The following is a 7,728-nucleotide window of genomic DNA, read 5'->3' on the forward strand; positions in this document are numbered from 1 at the left end:
TCTCATCTCCAGCGCTCACCGGGGAAAAAGAGACCCTCTCTCGCCACAACAAAGGCTTTAAAGGGGGTCTCAAGCAGTGGGCAGGGAGAGTGTTTATGATTGGTCAGGGGTAGGGTGAGGGGTCCAGTTACACAAAGGCACACTGGGCAGCTTGCCTAAAGTGGACTGAGTCCACCTCTCTACATTCCTATTGGCAGGTTCATGCAATTGTTACATTCTCGCGGTTTTCTAAGAAAAAGGAGTCATATACATAGTTACACAGGGTGGAGGGTACAGTACATTTTGTGCTGTCCTGCTCTGCCCTTTCAACACAACATCTACAGGGCAAGGACAGAGGCCTGAAGCAGACCCTTCCTTCACAGCCCTCAGAAGGAACCAAACCTGCTAACACCTGACCTTGGACTTCCAGCCTTCAGAATTGCAAACCAAAAATTTCTGTTGTTTAAATCACTCAATTGAAAGTAATTTGTTATGGCAACCCTAGAAAACTAATACAGGACTCATTTGATAATCTATTTAAAATATGTTTGCTTCCTACTTCATGCTGGGTATAATTTGAGGTGTCTGTAAAGTCATATTCCATTTAGGAATAGTGCGTTTACCTAATTTTTTGATGATGACAGTTGTCATAGCCCCTCACTTTCATAAGATTTTGATTCTGTTGATAAGAATTAGGGCTCAATTATGAGAACATTTATTAAGTACTCCAGATAATCCTAATCCTCAGGTAAATTAGGGAAATTGTACTGTTCTAGAAGTTATGTTACTTATATAAAGTTACAAAAAATTCAGATATGTGAAGAAAGAAGAAAGGGATGTTTTACATGAGAAAATTATAATTATCTCCAATATATATGAAAGGGCAGAGCAGGACAGCACAAAATGTACTGTACCCTCCATCCTGTGTAACTATGTATCAGACTCCTTTTTCTTAGAAAACCGCGAGAATGTAACAATTGCATGAACCTGCCAATAGGAATGTAGAGAAGTAGATTCAGTCCAAATTAGGCAATCTCTGTAACCCACGTCACTTCCCTAAGCCCACCCAAATGTCCAACCCTTTATAATTCATCACTCCCCCGGAGTTCACTCTCTGGCCCCACTGCTGCGTCAGGAGGAGGCTGGGAGCCAAACCCGGGTTTGAATAAAGACTCTTTGCTTTTGCATCGGAGAAAAGGCTCCCTAGTGGTTGATTATTGGGGACCCTGAACTCTGGGCATAACATTTGGGGGCTCGCCCGGGGCTCCCCAATACCCACGAGGGACCCGATCCGAAGAGTCTGACTGCTGACTGACCGCGGTAAGTGTCTGTATTGTCTGTTCTGCGCGAGCTCGCTTCTGAAGCCAAATCTGAATTGCCCAAAAACGGTCTAAGTGGACGCACAGGTGGACCTTGGGTTGGAGGGTCAGAGGACGCTCTGATTCTCCGTCTGGAGGGGCGTAAAAACCCCCGTCTGGAGGGGAGTGGCTTCCCCTCAAAACTCAGGGACGAAGCGGGTCGCTCCCGCTAGTTGGCACAGGGCCATCGTCCAGCTTTTCAGTGTCTTTGTCTGTTTGGTTTTTGTGTCTTTCTGTGGACTTCTGTGGACTTACTGGACGGACATTATGGGATAGACTCAGTCCACTCCAAGTGAGTGGAAAGGGGAGCTTAATTCCTCCCCCCCCCCCCCCCCAAGGCCATAGAGCTTCCTCAGGCAAATTAATCAGGTGACTGTTTAAACTCTGGTAAATATCTAGTAGGAGTCAAAAACTCAGACTGTTTGGTATATAAATATAAATGTGAAAATATTTGTTATCTCTTTCTGCTGTTTAATTTATTTAAAGATAGGGCGGACCTGCTATGGCGGAATATAAAGGTCTTTAGCAGCTGCTGAGACACCTTTTCTTAAGAGTCCTTTGTTCTCCGTCAGAGAGGGAATAAGCCCACTTAGATGATAAAAATTCCTCTGTTTGTATAAATGAAGGTTTCAGTTTGCTCTGATTTGTGAATTTACTGTATTAAATTGAATTTTAAAGTTCTAAGGTTGATTTAAAAGTATCCATTTATAACATTTCAAAGAACAAAAGAACTTTTATTTACAGCTTCCTTATCTCTTTTGGTGCTGGGAGACTCCCCTTACAGCTTCACAGGGCGGAGAGATGTACAGGCCCTGCCCCGGCCTGTGACATCATAGTCCAACGTGGAACTAAGGCTGAAGTTACTATTAACTCTTTATAGACCCCGTTAACCGTTTGTTTAACTTACTGTTTTCAGTTATTAGGATCCTCAGAGAGGACATAACCTGGACTTTCCCTTCCTCTCTCATCCTGATTCTAATAGCATCTGTAACTGGATTAAAAATCTTTTCTTTCAGGAGGCCATCCAGGCTTTCAGCTCACAAGAAATCTTCTCCTGCGAGAGGAGAGAGGGACCCCCCAGAAGGGGCTGGAGGCTCTCCCTCTCAACAGGTGTTTGTTTTGTGTTTTGTCATGTTGGTATCAGGACTGTTTGTTTTGTCTTTTTGTCTTATATTTTCTGTCATAATTGGGCCCTATATGTATATATTATTTATTGAGTTTTGATTTGTCAAGGTTTTGTCAGTTTGTTATCAGTTTGTTAAAATCCTCTTAGAGGACATTGAGTGGTTCTTCCCTTCCAGTTTAACCTTGGACTGTGTGATTGAATTACGGAGCTTTTATCAAGGTTTTGCCTCTCCTGAAACAACGCTCCATGTGTAACCTGTCCCTCCCCGAGCCGGACTGCAGGATGATTTTTCCTTCAACACACTGGTCCCGCCCACTGGCCTATGGCAGAAGCCAGAAAAAGCGACGATAAGAAAGGGAGGCCCCCATCAGGGGACTTAGAGGCAGTGTTTCTGTTATCTGCTTAGATCCCAAGAATGTAAGAATACTTATTTACTGAAATGATATAAGGACAGATGTTTGTTTGATATTTTGTTGTCTGCCTGGTTATAATTATTTGTTCGTATATAGAAGAAAAAACAACACATTTAATTTGTTGAAGGCTGAGTGCTCTGACAGGTAGCAACCCCCCCGAGTGGCCACTGGGATTCTTTTTTCCCAGGGGTGTTTTCTCTCTGTCAGAGGGGGAATCGGCCTGCCTAACAACATTTCTGTCTATATTTATTAATGTGAAGATATAAAGTTATAACAATTGTAGTCCAAAGAGATTTAAAGCAGAGACCACATTCTAAAATTAACTATAAGAAGAAAGCTGGAGCTGGCAAAGTCACCAAGTCTGCCCAGCAAGCTCAAAACCTAAATGAATCTTATTTCTGACACCTGCCACCACCCAGTCTTAATCAGTGGTGGAGGAACAGTATCAGAACTGTTTGTCTCAATTGGTCATTAAGTTTGATGTGATTAATGTACATTGTAAAACCTTTCAAAGAAAAGGAAAATATTTTGTAGGCCACTTGGTCCTTGTGTGTGTGTAGCAACTCTTAAGTTATAATTTTAAAATCAGTAATTTTTAATAGAAACACACTCAAGCAGAGTGGCTTTTCAGAAAGGTCAGGGAGTCTGATTACAGTGTAGGGGTCACCGGTTCCCCCACGCCACTTTCGTTAGTAGGAGGCAAGCGCTTTTCCCAGTGGGAACAGAGAGTGGACTGCCAGATGAAAACGCCTCGGTGGGACCCGCGCCGCGCTCCCTGCCTCTGCCCACCCAGTGTCTATCCCCTCCAGGGGTTGTTTTAAGTGGCTAGAGGCAGCAACAAGGAGGGAAATTCCCTTGTGACCCCCTCCGCCCCAATAAGACCCAAGAACCCTCGGCGACTCCTTGGACACTTTTCACCGTGTTCTGTTAGGGGGCTTAAAGGCGGCAGCTAGAAATTCCCCTTTCCAGGCTTATCAGAATCTGAGATTATTATCTATAAAAAAATATGACAGTTTGAAATTCAAATGGCTGAGCCTGCTCCCTTCTCCCTCTGCCTTTTCTAAATATTTTAAAATAAAAGATTTGAGGCATGGTTATGCATTTTTGAAAGACATAGAAGAAGGTTTAAAGACTAATTTGAAATTGTAAAATTTATAAAAGTTTATATATATAGTAAGAAAAAAAAGAACAGAGAAATATTAGAAAGAAGAAAAAGCCAGCAGCAAATAGGAAGGAATTAGTATACCTATTATAAGAAGCAGAGGCACAGGAAGAGAAAATGTCCTGGCAGGTTAGCTAGAGAAGCAGAAAGGGGAGACTCAGACTCCAAGGGTCTTTAACTTAGAGGAAAAGGACTGACAGGACCGGGGTTCCTTTCCATTAAGCCTCCAGAGTAACCTTACAAGTGGGGGGCAAACCTGTTAGTTTCCTGGTGGACACTGGAACAGCCTATTCAGTCTTGACAGAGCCGGTGGGACTCATAACCTCTAAGAAGACAGCAGTCCAGGAAGCCACCGGACAAATTGCCTGTTTTCCTTAGACATCAAAAAGGACTATGGACCTCAGAAAGAACACGGTAACTCATTCATTTCTGGTCATACCAGAATACCTGTACCCCCTGTGTAAACGTGACCTCCTACAGAAACTATTTGGACTGCCATCATATCCTTTGAGCGGGACGGAGCGGGAATTCTTAGGGGCAGTTGGATACTATAACCTGTGGATACCGGGGCTCATAGAGATTGCTAAACCTCTAGACTCAAGTACTGGTGGAACGCAGCCACTGAACTAGACCGAAGTAGAACAATGGGCCTTTGAGGAGCTAAAGAAGGCTCTCATCTCAGCACCTGCCCTAGCCTTACCAGACGTCAGGAAGCCCTTCCACCTCTACGTGAGTGAGGTAAGGGGCATTGCCAAAGGGGTTCTCACTCAGACTCTAGGTCCCTGGAAGAGACCTGCTGCCTATCTGCCTAAGAGGCTAGACCCCGTGGCAGCAGGGTGGCCAGCGTGCCTCTGGGCAGTGGCCACCACAGCATTGCTGGTGAAGGAGGCAGATAAGCAGACTCTGGGCCAGGAACTAGCCCTGACAACACCCCATGGTGTGGAGGCCCTCCTTCGAGGTGCTCCAGAGAGATGGATGTCAAACACCAGGATCACCCAGTGCCAAGCTCTTCTCCTGGACCAGCCCTGCATCTGGTTCCATAAGACACTGGCCATCAACCCTGCCAGCCTGCTTCCAGATGATGACCCAGAGGAACCCATTCATGACTGCACGGAGGTAACAGACGCAGTACAAACGGCTCGCCCAGACCTGACAGATGCCCCACTATCATCACCAGACAAGGTACTGTTCACAGTTGGGAGCAGTTATGTTCAGGATGGCATCCGATATGCAGGGGCAGCAGTAGTCACCCTGGACCACACCATTTGGGCGCAGTCCCTGAATAGGGGAACCAAGGCACAAAAAGTCGAGCTTTTGGCCTTAATCCAGGCCCTCCGATGGGAACACAGTGCCATCCACCAGAAAAAAGGGTTACCAACTGCAGTGAAAAAGGACATTAAAAATAAGAAGAAATTTTAGCCACATTAAAGGTCATCTGGCTCCCAAGGGCAGTTGCAATAGTGCACTGCAAAGGACATCAGAAAGGGAAGACAATTGAAGCCAGAGGAAATAGAGCCGCAGACCAAACTGCCAAGGAAGCCGCCCAAAAACCAGTGGGACTTTACAAGTTTTAGTAACCCTGCCGTACCTGGACCTATGCAGACCCCCTCCTACACCAAACAAGAGGAGGAATTGGCAGAACAGAAGCAAGCCATTAAAGAACCGGATGGTTGGTGTACCCTACAAGATGACAGACTGTTGGTCCCAGAGGCTATAGGTTGGACGTTAGTTACCCAGTTATACCAGGCTACCCACTTGGCGTCACCAAGACTTCTGAACTTCTGCAAGGCAGGTACTCTTAGATAAAATAATTAAAAGCATAGTCACTAGAAGTACAGTTTATGCACAGATAAATACTAAGCAAGGTAAGAAGGTCCCCCTAGAAATTCAGGCCCCAGGGAAATTCCCCAGGAGAGCATTAGGAGGTAGATTTCACAGAAATTAAGCCACCAGCATCAGAGTACAAGTACCTGCTAGCTCTCATAGATACCTTCTCGGGTTGGGTTAAAGCATACCCCACTAGGACAGAAACTACCTCTATAGTTGCTAGATTATACCTAGATTCGGGCTGCCAGTAGTCATAGGATCAGATAACAGCCCCGCCTTTGTAGCCAAGATATCTCAAAATATAGCTCAAGCCTTAGGACAGGCATGCGCGAGACTCAAAAAAAGAATTTAACTAAATTTACCTTAGAAACCGGTGAAAACTGGACCAACCTCCTGCCCTTCACCCTCTTATGGGCCAGGTGTACCCCCAACCGGTAGGGGTTTCCCCCTTTTAGAGATCATATATGATAGACCTCCCCCTGCCGCTTCCTTTCCAGGGTCAGGAAGAAACTGAAAGCTGGAATTCATAACCATTCCCTTACTCAAGTCCTTACAGGCTCTGCAGTATACCCAGAGAGCCACCCATAAGCTTGTTCGTGATGCTCTGCCAGTGCCCACTGCGGACCCTGTACATCCCTTCCAGCCCAAGAACTCGGTATGGGTAAAGAAGTTCACTGCCCAAGGACTCACCCCAACCTGGAAGGGATGCTACACTGTTATCCTGAGCACGCCCACGGCTGTTGAAGTAGATGGCGTCCAGACCTGGCTACACCACTCCCAGCTCCTGCACCAGGAAACGGCCTGGATCCTGGCAACCAGCGGCCTCACCCGTGAGATCCCTAGCCTGGGCTCCACGCAGGCCAGGAGGAATCTCGACACCTGCAGGAGAGGAACTGGAATTCGCTGTGGACAGTACTGTTGGGGACTGTAGTACTAAAGGCCTTGGCCAGAAGTAAGAGACAAAGTAGAAATGCAAACCGTCTCATGATTGAGCCGGGTGTCCCAAGACAAGGGGGGAATGAAAGGGCAGAGCAGGACAGCACAAAATGTACTGTACCCTCCATCCTGTGTAACTATGTATCAGACTCCTTTTTCTTAGAAAACCGCGAGAATGTAACAATTGCATGAACCTGCCAATAGGAATGTAGAGAAGTAGATTCAGTCCAAATTAGGCAATCTCTGTAACCCACGTCACTTCCCTAAGCCCACCCAAATGTCCAACCCTTTATAATTCATCACTCCCCCGGAGTTCACTCTCTGGCCCCACTGCTGCGTCAGGAGGAGGCTGGGAGCCAAACCCGGGTTTGAATAAAGACTCTTTGCTTTTGCATCGGAGAAAAGGCTCCCTAGTGGTTGATTATTGGGGACCCTGAACTCTGGGCATAACATATATATACATTGTGATTATTTCACTACTTTGGAGAGTATATGAAAGTATGTATAAAAGATCTATCATATATGTGTATGTTCATATACCTATAGCTGTATCTATTTATATATCTACTAGATATGTTTTACTCTAAATTTTACAATAAAGAAAAATGAATAGATATTAAAAAGTTTTATACTTTTAGCCTGGCCAGAGTGGCTCAGTGGTTGAGCATTGACCTATGAACCAGGAAGTCATGGTTCAATTCCTGGCCCAGGTTGTGGGCTCAATCACCAGTGTGGGGCATACAGGAGGCAGTCAATCAATGATTTTCTTTCATGATTGACATTTCTATTTCTCTCATCCTCTCCCTTCCTCTCAGAAATCAATAAAAATATATTTTTAAAAAGTTTTATAGTTTTAAATGTATATACATAGTACTGGACACAGCTCAGGTATCTAAAACAAAACTATTGAGAACTATGCAATATAAA

At 45.1% G+C, this 7,728-nt stretch overlaps 1 long non-coding RNA gene across 3 annotated transcripts; it reads left to right on the forward strand.

Moving 5' to 3' along the window:
- The first annotated feature begins 860 nt into the window (after positions 1-860).
- LOC129148879 (uncharacterized) lies at positions 861-7,132 on the forward strand. Of its 3 annotated transcripts, XR_008555894.1 has the most exons (4): positions 861-1,299; positions 2,354-2,447; positions 2,639-2,880; positions 6,363-7,132. It is a non-coding gene; the product is annotated as an uncharacterized LOC129148879 (long non-coding RNA). The 3 variants fall into 3 exon arrangements; XR_008555893.1 differs by lacking the exon at positions 861-1,299 and having other exon boundaries at positions 1,670-2,447; XR_008555895.1 differs by lacking the exon at positions 861-1,299 and having other exon boundaries at positions 1,670-2,447; positions 2,683-2,880; positions 6,363-7,131.
- The last annotated feature ends 596 nt before the right edge of the window (positions 7,133-7,728 follow it).

Source organism: Eptesicus fuscus, chromosome 4 (genome assembly GCF_027574615.1).
Source record: "Eptesicus fuscus isolate TK198812 chromosome 4, DD_ASM_mEF_20220401, whole genome shotgun sequence".
NCBI lineage: Eukaryota > Metazoa > Chordata > Mammalia > Chiroptera > Vespertilionidae > Eptesicus > Eptesicus fuscus.